Source organism: Arachis ipaensis, chromosome B10 (assembly GCF_059453495.1).
Source record: "Arachis ipaensis isolate K30076 ecotype BB chromosome B10, ASM5945349v1, whole genome shotgun sequence".
Classification (NCBI taxonomy): domain Eukaryota; kingdom Viridiplantae; phylum Streptophyta; class Magnoliopsida; order Fabales; family Fabaceae; genus Arachis; species Arachis ipaensis.
Genome location: NC_142435.1, coordinates 96,288,593 through 96,310,859, shown reverse-complemented (window position 1 = coordinate 96,310,859; position 22,267 = coordinate 96,288,593). Strand labels below are relative to the sequence as shown.

The window sequence follows — 22,267 nt, the reverse complement described above, 5'->3', positions numbered from 1 at the left end:
AGTAGGTCAGCTGAGTAAAAGAGTTACTGAAATCCCTCCTAGTACTCTCACAAGCAATACAGAAGAGAATCCAAAGAGAGAGTGCAAGGCCATCAATATGTCCAAAATGGCCGAACCTATATAGGAGGGAAAGGCAGTGATTTCCAGTGAGGAAGACCTCAATGGACGTCCACTGACCAATAAGGAGTCCCCTAATGAGGAACCAAAGGAATCTGAGGCTCATACAGAGACCATAGAGATTCCACTGAAGAGTATGAAGATATTGTTGAAGAGCAAGTTGCTCAGTATCTAGGAGCAATCATGAAGCTGAATGCCAAGTTATTTGGTAATGAGACTTGGGAGGATGAACCTCCATTGCTTATCAATGAACTGGATGCTTTGGTTCAACTGAAATTACCTCAGAAGAAACCGGATCCCGGAAAGTTCTTAATACCTTGTACCATAGGCACTATGACCTTTGAGAAGGCTCTGTGTGACCTAGGGTCAGAAATAAACCTCATGCCACTCTCTGTAATGGAGAAACTATGGATCTTTGAGGTACAAGCTGCTAAATTCTCACTAGAATTAGCAGACAAATCAAGGAAACAGGTTTATGGACTTGTAGAGGATGTCTTAGTGAAGGTTAAAGGCCTATACATCCTTGCTGATTTTATAATCCTGGACACTGGGAAGGATGACGATGAATCCATTATCCTTGGAAGACCCTTCCTAGCCACAGCAAGAGCTGTGATTGATGTGGACAGAGGAGAGTTAGTCCTTCAATTGAATAAGGACTTCCTTGTGTTTAAGGCTCAAGGATCTTCTTCTGTAACCATGGAGAGGAAGCATGAAAAGCTTCTCCCAATACAGAGTCAAACAGAGCCCCCACACTCAACTTCTAAGTTTGGTGTTGGGAGGCCGCCATTAAGTTCCGAATCTCTGTGAAGCTCTCTAAGAGCTCACTGTCAAGCTATTGACATTAAAGAAGTGCTTATTAGGAGGCAACCCAATGTTAATTAATTATATTTATATATTTGTTTTCCATTGTCATTTTATGTTTTCTTTAGGTAGATGATCATGTGAAGTCACAAAAATAGCTGCAGAATTCAAGCAAAATAAAAAACAACATAAAAAAATAGCACACCTTGGAGAACAGGCTTACTGGCGCTTAAACGCCAGTAAGGATAGCAGAATGGGTGTTTAACGCCCAGTCTGGCAGCATTCTGGGTGTTAAACGCCATAATTGGCAGGCAGACTGGCGTTTAACGCCAGAAAAGGGTGTCTGGTGTCTGGCTGGCATTAAATGCCAGAATTGGCAGACAGACTGGCGTTTAACACCAGAAAAGGGTGTCTGATGGGCGTTAAATGCCAGAAAGGGGCATCAGCCTGGCGTTTAACGCCAGAAAAGGTAGCAGAGTTGGCGTTAAACACCCGAAATGGCATACAGAGGGCATTTAAACGCCAGAAAGGCGCAGGGAGTAGAATTCCTTGACACCTCAGGATCTGTGGACCCCACAGGATCCACACCTACTCCACCTCTTCTTCTGTTCTCTTCACACCTTTCCATAACACTCTTCCCTAAACACCATTCACCTATCAAATCCTACCCTCTTCCCCACAATCTCTTCACCACTCACATCCATCCATCATAAAACCCCACCTACCTCACCATTCAAATTCAAACCATTTCCCACCCAAAACCAACCCCTCATAGACGAGTTCCTTTTCTCTCTTACCCTATAAATACCCCTCATTTCCACCTTTAATTTCACACATCTTACACACTTAAACCCCCTTGGCCAAATCCACTCCTCTACCCAATCTCCTCCATTTCTTCTTCTTTTCCTCCTTTCTTCCTTCTTTTGCTCGAGGACGAGCAAACCTTCTAAGTTTGGTGTGGAAAAAGCTCTGCTTTTTTTTTATCCATTAATGGCACCTAAGGCCGGAGAAACCTCTAGAAAGAGGAAAGGGAAGGCAATTGCTTCCACCTCCGAGTCATGGGAGATGGAGAGATTCATCTCAAAAGTGCATCAAGACCACTTCTATAAAGTTGTTGCCAAGAAAAAGGTGATCCTCGAGGTCCCCTTTGATGAGCGGATAATTTATACGCTTTTTGGCATTATTTTTAGTATGTTTTTAGTAGGATCTAGTTACTTTTAGGGATGTTTTTATTAGTTTTTATGTTAAATTCACATTTCGGGACTTTACTATGAGTTTGTGTGTTTTTTTGTGATTTCAGATATTTTCTGGCTGAAATTGAGGGAATTGAGCAAAAATCAGATTCAGAGGTTGAAGAAAGACTACTGATGCTATTGGATTCTGACCTCCCTGCACTCAAAGTAGATTTTCTGGAGCTACAAAACTCAAAATGGCGCACTTCTAATTGAGTTGGAAAGTAGACATCCAGGGCTTTCCAGCCATATATAATACTCCATACTTTGGCCGAGTTTAAACGACGCAAAAGGGCGTTGAACGCCAGTTCTACGCTGTAGTCTGGAGTTAAACGCCAGAAACACGTCACGAACCAGAGTTGAACGCCAGAAACACGTTACAACCTGGCGTTCAACTCCAGAAAGAGCCTCTGCACGTGTAACATTTAAGCTCAGCCCAAGCACACACCAAGTGGGCCCCGGAAGTGGATTTATGCATCAATTACTTACTTCTGTAAACCCTAGTAACTAGTTTAGTTTAAATAGGACTTTTTACTATTGTATTAGACATCTTATCATCTTTTGGAAGATCCTGGATTGTATTTTTGATCCTGTGATTACGTTTTGCGGGCTGGCCATTCGGCCATGTCTGGACCTTCATCACTTATGTATTTTCAAACGGTAGAGTTTCTGCACCCCATAGATTAAGGTGTGGAGCTCTGTTGTTCCTCATGAATTAATGCAAAGTACTACTGTTTTTCTATTCAATTTAACTTATTCCGCTTCTAAGATATTCATTCGCACTTCAACATGAATGTGATGAACGTGACAATCATCATCATTCCCCCACGAACGCGTGCCTGACAACCACTTCTGTTCCACCTTAGATTGGATGATTATCTCTTGGATCTCTTAATCAGAATCTTCGTGGTATAAGCTAGATTGATGGCGGCATTCATGAGAATCCGGAAAGTCTAAACCTTGTCTGTGGTATTCTGAGTAGGATTCTGGGATTGAATGACTGTGACGAACTTCAAACTCGCGAGTGCTGGGCGTAGTGACAGACGCAAAAGGAGGGTAAATCCTATTCCAGTATGATCGAGAACCTCAGATGATTAGCTATGCTGTGACAGAGCATTTGGACCATTTTCACAAGAGGATGGGATGCAGCCATTGACCACGGTGATGCTTCCAGATGATTAGCCATGCAGTGACAGCGCATCGGACCATTTTCACAGAGAGGATGAAAAGTAGCCACTGACAATGGTGATGTCCTTACATAAAGCCAGCCATAGAAAGGAGTAAGACTGATTGGATGAAGACAACAGGAAAGCAGAAGTTCAGAAGAACGAAAGCATCTCTATACGCTTATCTGAAATTTTCACCAATGAATTACATAAGTATTTCTATCTTTATTTTCTGTTTATTTAAAATCTATTTTTGAAAACTCTATAACCATTTGATATCCGCCTGACTGAGATTTACAAGATGACCATAGCTTGCTTCATACCAACAATCTCCGTGGGATTGACCCTTACTCACGTAAGGTTTTATTACTTGGACGACCCAGTGCACTTGCTGGTTAGTTGTATCGAAGTTGTGAATGAAAAACAATTTACTAAGACGTGCGTACAGAGTTTTTAGCGCCGTTGCCTGAGATCACAATTTCGTGCACCAAGTTCTTGGCGCCGTTGCCGGGGATTGTTCGAGTTTGGATAACTGACGGTTCATCTTGTTGCTCAGATTAGGTAATTTTCTTTTTGTTTTTTTTTTTCAAAAATTTTTCAAAAAAAAAAAATCTTTCAAAAATTTCTCACCTGTTTTCGAAAATTATTCTAAAATTTTTTAAGAATGAATTCTAGAGTTTCATGAAACATGTTGAAGCCTGACTGGCTGTAAGGCCATGTCTAAATTCATTTGGACTGTGGCTTCCAACCCAACATCATCAAGAGCAAGCTAGTTGTTGCTGATCCACCTGCTGCTGTTCCAGATCCAAAAGATTTACATGCTAAAGCTTGACTGGCTATTAAGCCATGTCTAACCCTCAGATTGGAGCTTTAGACTAAGAGTACAAGATTCCTCGAATTCATATTAAAAATTTTGGAATCCTTATTTTCCTTTTTCAAATTAATTTTCGAAAAATACAAAAAAATTATAAAATCATAAAAATCAAAAATATTTTGTGTTTCTTGTTTGAGTCTTGAGTCAATTTCAAGTTTGGTGTCAATTTCATTTTTTCTAAAAAAAATTCTTTGCATTTTTCGAAAATTCATGCATTCATAGTGTTCTTCATGATCTTCAAGTTGTTCTTGGTAAGTCTTCTTGTTTGATCTTGATGTTTTCTTGTTTTGTGTCTTTTCTTGTTTTTCATGTGCATTTTTGCATTCATAGTGTCTGAACATGAAAGATTTCTAAGTTTGGTGTCTTGCATGTTTTCTTTGCATTAAAAATTTTTCAAAAATATGTTCTTGATGTTCATCATGATCTTCAAAGTGTTCTTGGTATTCATCTTGACATTCATAGCATTCTTGCATGCATTCATGTTTTGATCTAAAAATTCTCATGCATTGAGTCTTTTTCATATTTTTCTCTTTCTTCATTAAAAATTCAAAAAATCAAAAAAATATCTTTCCCTTTTTCACTCATAAATTTCGAAAATTTGAGTTGACTTTTTCAAAAATTTTTAAAATTCAATTGTTTCTTATGAGTCAAATCAAATTTTCAATTTAAAAATCTTATCTTTTTCAAAATCTTTTTCAAAAATCATATCTTTTTCATTTTTCTTATTTATTTTCGAAAATTTTAAAAATATTTTTCAAAAATCTTTTTCTTAATTTTATCTCCTAATTTTCAAAAATATCATCGACAATTAATGTTTTGATTCAAAAATTTCAAGTTTGTTACTTACTTGTTAAGAAAGATTCAAACTTTAATTTATAGAATCATATTTTGTGATTTCTTGTGAATCAAGTCATTAATTGTGATTTTAAAAATCAAATCTTTTTCAAAACTAATTTCAATCACGTCTTTTCAAAAATATCTTTTTATCTTATCTTTTTCAAACTCATATCTTTTTCAAAAATTTGATTTTAAAATATCTTTTCTAACTTCTTATCTTCTTATCTTTTCAAAATTGATTTTCAAATTTGTTTCAACTAACTAACTAACTTTTTGTTTGTTTCTTATCTTTTTCAAAACTACCTAACTAACCCTCTCTCTCTAATTTTCGAAAATATCTCCCTCTTTTTCAAAAATTCTTTTTAATTAACTAATTGTTTTAATTTTTAATTTTAACTTGATTTCATTCCTAATTTTCGAAAATCACTAACCCCTTTTCAAAATTTTATTTTCGAAAATCCTCTTTCTCTCTCATCTCCTTCTAGTTATTTATTCACCTACTAACACTTCATCTCACACAAATTCGAACCCCCTCTTCCATCTGTGTTCAAATTTTCTCTAATTCCCTTCTTTACATTACATTCTTTTCTTCTTCTACTCACACAGGGGAACCTCTATACCTGGGCAAAAAGGATCCCCATTATTATTATTTTTCTGTTCCCTCTTTTTCATATGAGCAGGAGCAAGGACAAGAACATTCTTGTTGAAGCAGACCCTAAACTTGAAAGGACTCTGAAGAGGAAACTAAGAGAAGCTAAAATACAACAATCCAGAGATAACCTTACAGAAATTTTTGAACAAGAAGAGAATATGGCAACCAAAAATAATAATAATGCAAGGAGGATGCTTGGTGACTTTACTGCACCTAATTCTAATTTACATGGAAGAATCATCTCCATCCCTACCATTGGAGCAAACAATTTTGAGCTTAAACCTCAATTAGTTTCTCTAATGCAACAAAATTGCAAGTTTCATGGACTTCCATCTGAAGATCCTTTTCAGTTCTTAACTGAATTCTTGCAGATCTGTGATACTATTAAGACTAATAGAGTAGATCTTGAAGTCTACAGGCTCATGCTTTTCCCTTTTGCTGTAAGAGACAGAGCTAGAGTGTGGTTGGACTCCCAACCCAAAGATAGCCTGAACTCTTGGGATAAGCTGGTCACGAATTTCTTAGCCAAGTTCTTTCCTCCTCAAAAGCTGAGCAAGCTTAGAGTGGATGTTTAAACCTTCAGACAGAAAGAAGGTGAATCCCTCTATGAAGCTTGGGAGAGATACAAGCAACTGACCAAAAAGTGTCCTTCTGATATGCTTTCAGAATGGACCATCATGGATATATTCTATGATGGTCTATCTGAATTAGCTAAGATGTCATTGGATACTTCTGCAGGTGGATCCATTCACCTAAAGAAAATGCCTGCAGAAGCTCAAGAACTCATTGACATGGTTGCTAATAACCAGTTCATGTACACTTCTGAGAGAAATCCTGTGGATAATGGGACGCCTCAGAAGAAGGGAGTTCTTGAAATTGATACTCTGAATGCCATATTGGCTCAGAACAAAATATTGACTCAGCAAGTCAATATGATTTCTCAGAGTCTGAATGGAATGCAAGCTGCATCTAACAGTACTCAAGAGGCATCTGCTGAAGAAGAAGCTTATGATCCTGAAAACCCTGCAATAGCAGAGTGAATTACATGGGTGAACCATATGGAAACACCTATAATCCCTCATGGAGAAATTACCCAAATCTCTCATGGAAGGATCAACAAAAGCCTCAACAAGGCTTTAATAATGGTGGAAGAAATAGGTTTAACAATAGTAAACCTTTTCCATCATCCACTCAGCAACAGACAGAGAACTCTGAACAAAATACCTCTAATTTAGCAAACTTAGTCTCTGATCTATCTAAGGCCACTGTAAGTTTCATGAATGAAACAAGGTCCTCCATTAGAAATTTGGAGGCACAAGTGGGCCAGCTGAGTAAAAGGATCACTGAAATCCCTCCTAGTACTCTCCCAAGTAATACAGAAGAAAATCCAAAAGGAGAGTGCAAGACCATTGATATAACCATCATGGCCAAATCCAAAGAGGAAGGGGAGGACGTGAATCCCAAGGAGGAAGACCTCTTGGGACGTCCAGTGATCAATAAGGAGTTTCCCTTTGAGAAACCAAAGGAATCTGAGGCTCATCTAGAGACCATAGAGATTCTATTGAACCTCCTTATGCCATTCATGAGCTCTAAAGAGTACTCCTCTTCTGAAGAGAATGAAAATTTTACTGAAGAGCAACTTGCCAAGTTCCTTGGTGCAATCATGAAGCTGAATGCCAATTTATTTGGTAATGAAACTTGGGAAGATGAACCTCCCTTGTTCACCAATGAACTAAGTGATCTGGATCAACTGACATTGTCTCAGAAGAAACAGGATCCTAGAAAGTTCTTAATACCTTGTACCATAGGCACCATGATCTTTGAAAAGGCTCTGTGTGACCTTGGTTCAGGGATAAACCTCATGCCCCTCTCTGTAATAGAGAAACTAGGAATCTTTGGGGTGCAAGCTGCTAAAATCTCATTAGAGATGGCAGACAATTCAAGAAAATAGGCTTATGGACAAGTAGAGGACGTGTTAGTAAAGGTTGAAGGCCTTTACATCCCTGCTGATTTCATAGTCCTAGGTACTGGGAAGGATGAGGATGAATCCATCATCCTTGGAAGACCCTTCCTAGCCACAGCATGAGCTATGATTGATGTTGACAGAGGCGAACTAGTCCTTCAATTGAATGAAGACTCCCTTGAGTTTAAAACTCAAGGTCATCCTTCTGTAAACATGGAAAAGAGGCACAGTAAGCTTCTCTCAAAACAGAGTCAACCAGAGCCCCCACAGTCAAACTCTAAGTTTGGTGTTGGGAGGCCACAACCAAACTTTAAGTTTGGTGTTGAACTCCCATATCCAAACTCTAAGTTTGGTGTTGGGGAGTGTCAACAATGCTCTGAACATATGTGAGGCTCCATGAGAGCCCACTGTCAAGCTATTGACATTAAAGAAGCGCTTGTTGGGAGGCAACCCAATTTTTATTTATCTAATTTTATTTTTATTGTTATTTCATGTTTTATTAGGTTCATGATCATGTGGAGTCACAAAATAAATATAAAAATTGAAAACGGAATCAAAAACAGTAGAAGAAAAATTACACCCTGGAGGAAGGACTTACTGGCGTTTAAACGCCAGTAAGGAGCATCTGGCTGGCGTTCTACGCCAGAATAGAGCATGTTTCTGGCATTGAACGCCAGAAACAAGCAGCATCCTGGCGTTCAGACGCCAGAAATGCACAGTGAAGAAGAGCTGGCGCTGAACGCCAGAAACAAGCATCTGGCTGGCGTTCAACGCCAGAAATATGCTGCATCTGGGCGTTGAACGCCCAGAACAAGCATCAATTCGGCGTTTAAACGCCAGAATTGCATGCAAAGGCATTTTACATGCCTATGGGTGCAGGGATGCAAATCCTTGACACCTCAGGATCTGTGGACCCACAGGATCAACTCAGCATCTGTGGACCCCACAGGATCCCCACCTACCTCATAAACTCCACCTAACTTCAAAATTCAAAATCAATTTTCCACCCAAAACCCACCCTTACGGCCGAACCTTAACCCTCCTCCCTTCCCTATATAAAGCCCTCCATTCTTCTTCATTTTTGCACAACACAACCCTCTCTTCCTCTTCTTGGCCGAATACACCTCTCCCTCCTTTCCTCCATATTTTCTTCTTCTTCTTCATCTATTCTTTCTTCTCTTGCTCGAGGGCGAGCAATATTCTAAGTTTGGTGTGGTAAAAGCATAAGCTTTTTGTTTTTCCATTACCATTGATGGCACCCAAGACCGGAGAATCCTCTAGAAAAGGGAAAGGGAAGACAAAAGCTTCCACCTCTGAGTCATGGGAGATGGAAAGATTCATCTCCAAAGCTCATCAAGACCACTTCTATCATGTTGTGGCCAAGAAGAAGGTGATCCCCGAGGTCCCTTTCAAACTCAAGAGAAATGAGTATCCGGAGATCCGGCATGATATCCATAGAAGAGGTTGGGAAGTTCTAACAAACCCCATCCAACAAGTCGGAACTCTAATGGTTCAAGAGTTCTATGCTAATGCATGGATCACAAGGAACCATGATCAAAGTAAGAACCCAAACCCAAAGAATTATCTCACCATGGTTCGGGGGTATTACTTAGATTTTAGTCCGGAAAATGTAAGGTTGGCATTCAACTTGCCAATGATGGAAGATAACGCACGCCCCTACACAAGGAGAGTCAACTTTGATCAAAGGTTGGACCAAGTCCTCATGGACATATGTGTGGAAGGAGCTCAATGGAAGATTGACTCAAAAGGCAAACTGGTTCAACTGAGAAGACTGGACCTTAAGCCTGTACCTAGAGGATGGTTGGAGTTCATTCAACGCTCAATCATTCCCACTAGCAACTGATGCCAGGGCATCTTGGCCAGTTTCACTGACCTTTTCTTTACTGTTTTTAGGGTAGTTTCATGCATTTCTTTAGGAAATAAGCTAGTTTTGGGTAGATATTCACCTACACCTTGATTCAAGCATACATTGTGCATTTTACATTATTTCATGAGGATTTTGCATGAATTTAGTGACAAATTGTATGCTGCATTACCCATGACTTGGACTAGAACTTTGATGCACTCTGTTGCTTGATTTCAGGACCAAAGGAAGCAAGGAAAGGGAGGTAACTTGCAAGGTTAATGAGAAAAGTGATTGCCAATAACACTCTCAAAGCCATCATTGCCCACGTTAAGAGTTACGTTAACTAAGTTAACGTGCACTCTAACGTGGAGAAGGGAAGTTAAGCCAACGTTAGTGACACTTAACATCGTCACTAACGTTGGCAAACACTCATGAGTGGCCACGTTAGAGCCAACGTTAACCTAGTTAACGTGGCCTCTAACGTTAAAGGGGGAAGAGAAGCCAACGTTAGTGACATTCAACATTGTCACTAACATTGGCCTAAGGATGCAACACACCACGTTAACTCCCATGTTAACTTGGTTAACGTGGGAGCTAACGTAAGAAGTGAGAGTTGTCGACAACGTTAGTAACACTCAACATCGTCACTAACGTTGGAAGCAACCACACAACCCCCCCCAGGGAGCCACGTTAACTTCCACGTTAACTTAGTTAACGTGGAAGCTAACGATGAGGAATGAATAATGAGCCAACATTAGTGACACTCAACATTGTCACTAACGTTGGGATGGCTAAGAATGGCCACGTTAGAAGCCACGTTAACCTAGTTAACGTGGACTCTAACGTGAGATCTAGGGGCACATTGGAACGTTAGTGACAATGTTGAGTGTCACTAACATTCTCGAAGTTTGGCAAGGCCACGTTAGAAGCCATGTTAACCTAGTTAACGTGGGCTTTAACGTGAAGCAAAAAGGGGCACACTGGAACGTTAGTGACAATATTGAGTGTCACTAACGTTCTCGAAGGTTGGCAAGGCCACGTTAGAAGCCACGTTAACCTAGTTAACGTGGGCCCTAACGTGAGGCAAAGTGGTACATTGGAACGTTAGTAAAAATGTTAAGTGTCATTAACGTTCTCGAACTTATACTTTCACTAAATGTTAACACCCCTAACGCCTTGAGCTAAAGTCTCTGCCCACTTAGCACTTTCTCTCTACAAGTAAAGCCAAGCCCAAATGAAGAAAAGAACTGCTTCAAACTCAAGATCCAAAGGCCCAAGACTTGAAGAGCCAACTAGAAACTGAGAGAAATAGTATATATAGGAGTATCTTTGAATTGTTAAGGAGTTCTGGAGGCTGGAAAAAGAGAACTACTCTCTGTATTTTACTTTCTCTGCATTTTCTAGTTTTATGATGTATTCTCCATATTTGTTTTCATTTTCAAGAGCTATGAACAACTAAACCGCTTTCATTGGGTTAGGGAGCTCTGTTGTAATTTGATGGATCAATACTAATTTTCATTATTATTCTTCTATCTTTTCTCTTGATTTTACTTGAAAGCTTTCGATCTTCATCCAATTGAGTAGTTATCTTGGAAAAGAAGCTATTCAAACTTGGATCTCTTTTGAACCTTGAAAGAGGAATGAAGAGATCAAGCTAGAAATGCTTTCTCATGCTGGACCAAATTGGGTTTGGATGGGTATGTGACTATAACCCTCTCAATACTTGATTTGGGAAATGCATGTGGTATAATCAGTGACCATACTTCATCTCTTCTCATGAGCAATTGACCAAGGAATTGGCTATTGATCAAGACTTGAGAGATTGAATTGCAAGGAATTGTAATTCATCAATCAATTAAGATTGCCAAGGAGATCAATGAGTGCATTGATTGAGGAAGAGATGAAAATGAACTTGATCCGGAGAATTACAACATCTCCTAAGCCCAATGAACTCCCCATCTCTGATCTTACCCATTCTCTTTAATTTCTGCCATTTACTTTTATGAGCAAATCCCCCATTCCCATTTACAATTCTGCAATTTATTTTTAGTCATTTACTTCCAGTCCTTTAATTCTAGCATTTACTTTTCTGTTATTTACATTCCCGCCATTTTATTTTCTGCAACTCTCAACCCAAATTCTGGATTCGCTCAACTAGAACATTCTTCTAATTAAAGTTGCTTGATCAATCAATCCCTGTGGGATTCGACCTCACTCTATTGTGAGTTTTTACTTGATGACAAATTCAGTACACTTGCCGAAGGGAGATTTGTTGTGAGACAAGTTTTTCGTGCATCAAGTTTATGGCGCCGTTGCCGGGGATTGATTGTGCATCAACAATGATTAAATTGAAAGATCACTAGATTGAGCATTTTTATTTTGTGAATTTCATTTTCTGTTTCAGTGATTTACTTTCTGTTTTAGTTAAACTTCTTCCCTTCCCCCTCTACTCTTTTGTTTTTCTTTATTATTTTCAATTCTGTTTGCTAACCCACTAACTGTTTGATATATTGCATCACCCACAACTAACAGTAATTCTGACACAAATACTTTCTGCACCTATGTTTTCTTGCTTGCACTTAATGGTTGTATGACAGGGAGAAGAAGCAGAGCTTCAACTTCCTTCGATTCTGAACCTGAGAGGACCTTCCTTAGATTACGGAGGGAGGCAAGAGGAAAGAAAGTGGTTGGTGCTAAGGAAGAAGAGGAATTCTTTGAACCAAACATGGAAGACAACATGGAAAACCATCATGAAGAAGAAGATCACAACCATGGGGGAGGAGGTAGAGCAAATCATGCTGGGGAGGATAGAAGAGTTTTGGGCTCTTACATCAATCCAAACCCAGGCAATTGTGGAAGTAGCATCCAAAAGCCAACAATCCATGCCAACAACTTTGAACTTAAACCACAGCTCATCACCCTTGTTCAGAACAACTGCTCGTTTGGAGGAGGTATTCAAGAAGACTCCAATCAACATCTAACCACCTTCCTGAGGATATGTGACACAGTGAAGTCTAATGGTGTTCATCCTGATACCTATAGAATGCTCTTGTTTCCATTCTCACTTAGGGACAAAGCAGCCAAGTGGCTGGAATCTTTCCCAAGGGAAAGCTTGACAACTTGGGAAGACATGGTGAACAAATTCTTAGCAAGATTTTACCCTCCTCAACGAATCAATAGGCTGAGAGCTGAGGTCCAAACTTTCAGGCAACAAGATGGTGAGACTCTATATGAAGCATGGGAGAGGTTCAAGGACTTAACAAGGAGGTGTCCACCTGACATGTTCAACGAATGGGTGCAGCTGCACATTTTCTATGAAGGGCTCTCTTATGAGTCAAAGAAGGCCGTAGACCATTCATCCGGAGGTTCTTTGAACAAGAAGAAGACTATTGAGGAAGCCATAGATGTTATTGAAACAGTAGCAGAGAACGACTACTTCTATGCTTCCGAAAGAGGGAACACAAGAGGAGTAATGGAGCTAAACAATGTAGATGCTCTGTTGGCCCAAAACAAGCTCATTACCCAGTAGCTGGCTGACCTCACCAAGAAGATGGAGAGGAATCAAGTAGTAGCAATCTCCACTTCATCAACAACCCAAGAAGGAGTGAATGAAGAAGCAGAGGGTAGTCAGGAGCAAGCCAACTACATTGGGAATTCACCAAGGAAAAACTATGATCCATACTCTAAGACCTACAACCCTGGATGGAGAAACCACCCAAACTTTGGGTGGGGAAGTGAGCAAGATCAAAACCAAGACCAGAGACGTTACAACTCCAACAACAATGCAGCTCATCAGCAGTTCACACAGAGGACATCTCAACACCCCCACAACAACACTTCTCCACATGCTTATCAAAACCAAAATAGCACATCCGTTCCGAATCACTCATCAATTGATGACAAGCTCTCTAAGATTGAAGCCTTACTTGAAGGAATATGCCAAGAGATTCAAGAAAATAAGGTGTTCAAAGAGGAAGTGCGAGCCAATATTAAGAACCAGGGAGAGACCATTAGGAAGCTGGAATTCCAGGTGGGATATTTAACTGAGAAGATTCCCAAACCTATTGATAGCTTCCCAAGTGACACGGAGAAAAACCCCAAAGGAGAAGCAAAGAAAGTAAGATGGGAAGATTGCAAAATGGTCACTACAAGTGATCAAGAGACTGAAGACAAGCAAAACACACTTTTCGAACAACCTGAAGACAACTCAACAAAGGAGGAGGATAAAGATCACCAAGAACCAGAAATCTCACAACAAGAGCTGCTGAAGCTCTATGCACCCTTCCCTCAACTGCTTAATGGTGCTGTGGGAAAAAGAATATACTCAAGGTTCCTAGACTTGTTTGCATCTCTGCATGTGAACATACCATTCATCAAGGCAATTCAACAAATGCCTGCATTCATCAAGTATATGAAGGAACTTCTTCCCAGGAAAAGCTCACTCAAAGGAGGCCAGACTATAGTGATGAACAAGGAATGTAGTGCCCTTATTCAACCTGAGTTGCCTACAAAAAGAAGAGACCCAGGGAGTTTTCACATCCCTTGTGCCATAGGTGAAAATATGTTCGATAGAGCACTATGTGATTTGGGGGCCAGCATCAACTTACTGCCCTTATCCCTGGTGAAGAGGCTGCAGATCAATGAGATAATGCCCACAGATGTAATCATCAGACTGGCTGACAAAATTCAAAAGCAAGCAATAGGAGTGGTGGAAAATGTGTTGCTAAAGGTTGGGAAATACTTTCTCCCAACATACTTTGTCATCCTGGACATGGAAGAGAGTCACACTCATCCAATCATATTGGGAAGATCATTCCTAGCTACGGCCAGAGCACTTATCAATGTAGAGAAAGGGGAGCAAATATTGAGAATCCATGATGAACGACTCAGCTTCAATGTTTTCAAACTCTCACAAGAAACAGATCAAGAGGACAAGGAACTAAGCACAAATGATAATGAGACACTGAAGGAGGAAACAAGCACTGAAGCACAGCCAGTTCATTCTGAGATCCCCTTAATAGATAAACAAGGAAAACAGCAATTGCCACAGGTCAAGGAAAAGTTGGAGGAACCTAAACCTCTAGAGGTAGGTGAAGACAACATCACAACTCCTTTAGAAGAAGAGGTCACCAAGGGGAAAGCAACCTCAAAAGAAACAAAGAAGAAGGTACCAAGGAGGTGGAGGAACAAGAAAATCCCTACGGAAGACTTCTCTCCAGGGGATAGAGTTGTCTCAGCTTACTTCCCAGATATTCCCCCTAATCTCCCTACTGTACCATCTCAGTTACCCAAGGTCTTCACTATGAACAGAGTTCTTTCCCTGGAACATGTGGAGATCATTGATCCAATCAATGGATATAAGTCCACAGCAAGAGGGGAAGACTTTAAGCACTACCAACCACCCTGATGAAGGAAAAACGTCAAGCTAGTGACGCTAAAGAAGCACTTCATGGGAGGCAACCCATGTTTTATATGTTTTTAAAATAATGAATAAATCAATGTTTATGAATTTTAACCCAAACTTGACAAACACTTGCTGAAATCTTTATCATGCAGTATATAGTGAAGAACAAGTTTGGTGTTCAAAGCAAACCAAGATGCATGCTAGTCTTGGGAGCTTTGAACAAAACTTTTCATCACATTGCTTCAAACTAAGTTTGGTGTCACCCCATGGTGCCACCAAAATGCATATAAAGACCCACCAATAGTTAGTTAGTTAGTTGGAATTCATAAATAAACAATCTAATCTTTATTAATATTAGCCGTAAAGTTCATATGGTCATTTTAATATCCTTTCTTACTTTTCTTAGTTTGTCTTTATAGGAAAAGAAAAGGAGCATTAAAAGGGATAGATTGGACAACCAAACAAAGAAGGTTCGGACACCACAAAAGGAGGGGCTACACACTTGTTCTAAAAAGGGAATACATCGGAAAATGTTGCCATGCAACATTGAAAAAAATGGGACCCCTAGAAGACCGAGCAATCCCCATCATAAAGTGATGATCCTTGTCTTCTAGCCATGCATAACCCCAACCGTCCATCAAGTGACCACTTCATCAATCTACACCCTCCATTCTCTCACAACTTCTCTATATAAACGACCCTTGTCCGTACCACCCTTCATTGTCATCACACACCCTTCACCACTCCTCATTTTGGTACAAGACACCCTCTATCTGATTATAAACAGTCCTTCCCTCACTCTCTTCATTGCCATAAAACCCTAAACAACCAAAAGTCTCCACAACCTTACCATCTTCACATATTAACTATCATTCATGGCATCTTCGGGTTCTAAAAGAAGGAAGGGAAAGGAACCCATGGAAGAACACCCATATGATGAAAGGAGATTTAGAAGCTTGCATCATGCATTGCAGTACGGGTGGATGGTTGATAAGGAAATCATTTATGAGCTGGGATTTCAAGTTACAAAGACTGAGTGCCCCGAAATCACAGAGAAGATAGAAAGGAGAAGATGGGAGCTCCTCACTGACCCAGTCATTAAGGTGAATGCAAATCTCATAAGAGAATTTTATGCAAATGCGGTTCAATATGATAAGAAGGATGAGTCTTACACAAGCTTTGTGAAAGGAAAGATGGTGGACTTTGGTCCCATGAGTGTCATGAGGGCATTGAAGCTACGGTCTATACAGTTTGAAGAAGAAAGCTATCACTCAAGATTGGACAACCCCAATTATGACCAGATTCTGCAAGGTATTTGTGTACCAGGAGCTGACTGGGAAAGGGGTGCGGGAAATAAACCAAAGTTCATCAAGAGAACAAATCTCACTCCTGAAGCCAAGGGGTGGTTTGAGCTAGTGAGAAGGTCTATTCTCCCAGCTGCAAACAACTCGGAGGTGAATGTCAAGAGAGCCACAATGGTGCACTGTATACTGAAGGGAGGAGAAATCAAAGTTCATGAACTCATAGCTGAAAGTATTAGAAAGATGGCAGAGAAAAGCGACTCAAGAGGAACGTTAGGTTACCCCAGCACTATTTACCGAATATGCAAGAAAGCTGGGGTAGTTTTTGAAGATGAGAACCCCATGTGGATAAAGTAAGGCATCCCAATAACTGTACGAAGGATGAAAGCTGCAACATCCCCTTTGCCTCAGCGGAAGCAAAGGAAGAAAATAGCCCCTCAAGTAGTGGAAGGACAAGTCTTAGATGGTCAAGCACAACAGACCTTGGACATGCACCAATTGCAGGAGGCCATTGATGGCTTGTCTAGACAATATTTGGAAAGCCAAGGAGCACAGTAAGAGCTTCAACTACAGATGATGGGGCAGCAAGAGGAAACACTTTCAAGATGGATGACTCAGCAAGGTGAGTGGCAAAGGCAAATGATGGAACAGCAACTAAGTCAAGGACAACAATGGGGAGAAACATTCAACAGGATGGAACAAAGGCAAAACGAGCAACAAGAATCCACCCAGGGGCTAATCAACATCCAAGCACATCAAGGGGCGCACATACATGAGATGCATCAAAGACAAATAGAACAGGCAGAACTATTGGACGAGCAAAGGGCATTCGCAGAAGGAGTTTACATGAGCGAAACAGGACATCATATAAACACTCAAGCCAGGCTCGGCTACTTAGTGGGACAGCTGCCAATATTGCATCCAGGAATAGCCAAGTATGACAAAATAAAGGATGAATTAGCACGAAAGGAAAGACAAAGGGTGGAAGAGAGTCATGAGTCAGTGAGGAAGGCACTTGAGGATTGGAAGCAAGCAAGATTGGCACGGATGCGAGGAAATGCAAGAGGAAACAAGGAGGACAAGCAAGGAAAAGAGCATGGACATCCACAACAGTAAAAGGTGGTGGAGTTCCTTCTTTGTTCCATCTTTCTCTATGTTTTAAATAAGGAAGATCTTGTATGAAATAGAACTTGCTTCCATGTTATGTTTAAACCTTTTTCAATTATGTCTTTTAAGTTTTTGGTATTGAAGAAAGTCTATGTGCACTAGTCTTTATGTCACTGCATCCCTACCTTACTTACTAGTAAGCTTGTCCATTTTAAATCAAATGAAGAAGAGAATGTTTATGTTTTTAAAAGACCAGAGTAGAGTTCATAATGTGGAAGTGCATTCATGAATCTTTGGGATAGTCATAAGTTAGCTAAGTTGGTTCAACCACAAGGCTAGGAGGACAACTATCTATCCTGAATACTTGACTTTGGATATACCCATGAGACTAAGCTAATAACAAGATCCTAATAAGAGAAAAGGGAAAGAACAATGGAAGTGAAAAACAAAAGAAAAAGAGTAAGCAATAAGGCTAGGCACCAATGGTTTGGACCTTGAGACAAGTGTCTGTGGTGCTCCTGTGTAAGGGATCTACTTGGATGAATAAGCTCTCAAGGGTGCTTTATCACTTGGTAACTTGGGTTAACTAACCCGGGATTATCAGCTGAAAATCCACTATCAAGAGTAACCCTCACTCCAGAGCATTTAGTAACCCAAAGAGGTGCTGGACACCAAGGTCTCAAGAAAAGAAAATAAATAAACTATATGCCTGTGGTGTGTATGTATGGGGGAGAGACTTGAGGGAGTAAGTCCTTAGGGGTGCTTCAACACCTAGCACCTTGAACCAACTGGTTCGGTAGTGTTGGCTGAAAGCTTATCTTAAAGAGTTGCCCCCTTACAGAGCACTTAGCCTAAATAACACAAAGAACCCTTGAAATAACAATAAAAGGATCAATGAATAAAAGTCTCATGGGATATAAACAAAGTAAGTGTTTAGGGACATGATAAAAGTCTGAAAGCCAGTAATGGAATGAACCTAAGTTGCTATGCATGAAACCACCATAAAATCAGTAACATGACTTCCACAAGAATGACTCATTCCTCTGGATATTCCATTCATCATTCTCTTGTTCCAATACTTGCTTTGGGACAAGCAAGCTTTAAGTTTGGTATTGTGATGCCAGGGCATCTTGGCCAGTTTCACTGACCTTTTCCTTACTGTTTTTATGGTAGTTTCATGCATTTCTTTAGGAAATAAGCTAGTTTTGGGTAGATATTCACCTACACCTTGATTCAAGCATACATTGTGCATTTTACATTATTTCATGAGGATTTTGCATGAATTTAGTGACAAATTGTATGCTGCATTACCCATGACTTGGACTAGAACTTTGATGCACTCTGTTGCTTGATTTCAGGACCAAAGGAAGCAAGGAAAGGGAGGTAACTTGCAAGGTTAATGAGAAAAGTGATTGCCAATAACACTCTCAAAGCCATCATTGCCCACGTTAAGAGTCACGTTAACTAAGTTAACGTGCACTCTAACGTGGAGAAGGGAAGTTGAGCCAACGTTAGTGACACTTAACATCGTCACTAACGTTGGCAAATACTCATGAGTGGCCACGTTAGAGCCCACGTAAACCTAGTTAACGTGGCCACTAACGTTAAAGGGGGAAGAGAAGCCAACGTTAGTGACATTCAAAATTGTCACTAACGTTGGCCTAAGGATGCAACACACCATGTTAACTCCCACGTTAACTTCGTTAACGTGGGAGCTAACGTAAGAAGTGAGAGTTGTCGACAACGTTAGTGACACTCAACATCGTCACTAACGTTGGAAGCAACCACACAACCCCCCTAGGGAGCCACGTTAACTTCCACGTTAACTTAGTTAACGTGGAAGCTAACGATGAGGAATGAATGATGAGCCAACGTTAGTGACACTCAACATTGTCACTAACGTTGGGATGGCTAAGAATGGCCACGTTAGAAGCCACGTTAACCTAGTTAACGTGGACTCTAACGTGAGATCTAGGGGCACATTGGAACGTTAGTGACAATGTTGAGTGTCACTAACATTCTCGAAGTTTGGCAAGGCCACGTTAGAAGCCATGTTAACCTAGTTAACGTGGGCTTTAATGTGAAGCAAAAAGGGGCACACTGGAACGTTAGTGACAATGTTGAGTGTCACTAACATTCTCGAAGGTTGGCAAGGCCACGTTAGAAGGTTAACGTGGGCTCTAACGTGAGGCAAAGGGGTACATTGGAACGTTAGTGAAAATGTTAAGTGTCACTAACGTTCTCGAACTTATACTTTCACTAAATGTTAACACCCCTAACGCCCTGAGCTAAAGTCTCTGCCCACTTAGCTCTTTCTCTCTGCAAGTAAAGCCAAGCCCAAATGAAGAAAAGAACTGCTTCAAACTCAAGATCCAAAGGCCCAAGACTTGAAGAGCCAACTAGAAGCTGAGAGGCTGGAAAAAGAGAACTACTCTCTGTATTTTACTTTCTCTGCATTTTCTAGTTTTATGATGTATTCTCCATCTTTGTTTTCATTTTCAAGAGCTATGAACAACTAAACCCCTTTCATTGGGTTAGGGAGCTCTGTTGTAATTTGATGGATCAATACTAATTTTCATTATGCTTCTTCTATCTTTTCTCTTGATTTTACTTGAAAGCTTTCGATCTTCATCCAATTGAGTAGTTATCTTGGAAAATAAGCTATTCAAACTTGGATCTCTTTTGAACCTTGAAAGAGGAATGAAGAGATCAAGCTAGAAATGCTTTCTCATGCTGGACCAAATTGGGTTTGGATGGGTATGTGACTATAACCCTCTCAATACTTGATTTGGGAAATGCATGTGGTATAATCAGTGACCATACTTCATCTCTTCTCATGAGCAATTGACCAAGAAATTGGCTATTGATCAAGACTTGAGAGATTGAATTGCAAGGAATTGTAATTCAATCAATTAAGATTGCCAAGGAGATCAATGAGTGCATTGATTGAGGAAGAGATGAAAATGAACTTGATCCGGAGAATTGCAACATCTCCTAAGCCCAATGAACTCCCCATCTCTGATCTTACCCATTCTCTTTAATTTCTGCCATTTACTTTTATGAGCAAATCCCCCATTCCCATTTACAATTCTGCAATTTATTTTCAGTCATTTACTTCCAGTCCTTTAATTCTAGCATTTACTTTTCTGTTATTTACATTCCCGCCATTTTATTTTCTGCAACTCTCAACCCAAATTCTAGATTCGCTCAACTAGAACATTCTTTTAATTAAAGTTGCTTGATCAATCAATCCCTGTGGGATTTGACCTCACTCTATTGTGAGTTTTTACTTGACAACAAATTCGGTACACTTGCCGAAGGGAGATTTGTTGTGAGACAAGTTTTCCGTGTATCAGCAACCGGTCTGAAGTTACTATAGACCGGGCCATCATGATCCATAGCATCATGATTGGAGAAGAGGTGGAGGTTCATGAGATTATACCTCAAGAACTCTACAAGGTGGCTGACAAGTCCTCCACTATGGCAAGGTTAGCTTTTCCTCACCTCATTTGCCATATATGCAATTCGGCTGGGATTGACATAGAAGGAGACATTCCCATTGAGGAAGAGAAGCCCATCACTAAGAAAAGGATGGAGCAAACAAGAGAGCCCATCCATGGAGCTCAAGAGACGCATGAAGCTCATCACCATGAGATCCCGGAGATGCCTCAAATGCATTTTCCTCCACAAAACTATTGGGAGTAAATCAACACCTCCCTAGGAGAATTATGTTCCAACATGGGACAATTAAGGGTGGAACATCAAGAGCACTCCATCATCCTTCATGATATTATAGAAGATCAAAAAGCAATGAGGGAGGAGCAACAAAGACAAGGAAGAGACATAGAAGAGCTCAAGGACATCATTGGTTCCTCAAGAAGGAAACGCCACCATCACTAAGGTAGATTCATTCCTTGTTCTTACATTCTTTGTTTTTCGTTTTCTTTATGATAAGTGCTTATCCATGTTTGTGTCTTATTATATGATCATTAGTCTTTAGTAACTTTGTCTTAAAGTTATGAATGTCCTATGAATCCATCACCTCTCTTAAATGAAAACTGTTTTAATTCAAAAGAACAAGAAGTACATGAGTTTCGAAATTATCCTTGAACTTAGTTTAATTATATTGATGTGGTGACAATGCTTCTTGTTTTCTGAATGAATACCTGAACAGTGCATATGTCTTTTGAAGTTGTTGTTTTAGAATGTTAAATATGTTGGCTCTTGAAAGAATGATGACAAGGAGACATGTTATTTGATAATCTGAAAAATCATAAAAATGATTCTTGAAGCAAGAAAAAGCAGCAAAGAACAAAGCTTGCAGAAAAAAAAATAGAAAAAAAAAGAGAAAAAGCAAGCAGAAAAAGCCAAAAGCTCTTAAAACCAAGAGGCAAGAGCAAAAAGCCAATAACCCTTAAAACCCAAAGGCAAGGGTAAATAAAAAGGATCCCAAGGCTTTGAGTATCAGTGGATAGGAGGGCCTAAAGGAATAAAATCCTGGCCTAAGCGGCTAAACCAAGCTGTCCCTAACCATGTGCTTGTGGCGTGAAGGTGTCAAGTGAAAACTTGAGACTGAGCGGTTAAATTCAAGGTCCAAAGCAAAAGAAGAGTGTGCTTAAGAACCCTGGACACCTCTAATTGGGGACTTTAGCAAAGCTGAGTCACAATCTGAAAAGGTTCACCCAATTATGTGTCTGTGGCATTTATGTATCCGGTGGTAATACTGGAAAACAAAGTGCTTAGGGCCACGGCCAAGACTCATAAAGTAGCTGTGTTCAAGAATCAACATACTGAACTAGGAGAATCAATAACACTATCTGAACTCTAAGTTCCTATAGATGCCAATCATTCTGAACCTCAATGGATAATGTGAGATGCCAAAACTATTCAAGAGGCAAAAAGCTACAAGTCCCGCTCATTTGATTGGAGCTATGTTTCATTGATAG

The 22,267-nt window shown here is 40.1% G+C and overlaps 2 non-coding genes across 2 annotated transcripts; both read right to left on the bottom strand.

Annotated features, from left to right (window-relative positions):
* Positions 1–6,233: 6,233 nt before the first annotated feature.
* On the bottom strand, positions 6,234–6,341 carry LOC148580965 (small nucleolar RNA R71). Its single transcript, XR_015896656.1, has one exon. It is a non-coding gene; the product is annotated as a small nucleolar RNA R71 (small nucleolar RNA).
* Positions 6,342–12,687: 6,346 nt separating this feature from the next.
* On the bottom strand, positions 12,688–12,791 carry LOC148580964 (small nucleolar RNA R71). The gene has a single exon (XR_015899416.1). It is a non-coding gene; the product is annotated as a small nucleolar RNA R71 (small nucleolar RNA).
* Positions 12,792–22,267: the final 9,476 nt, after the last annotated feature.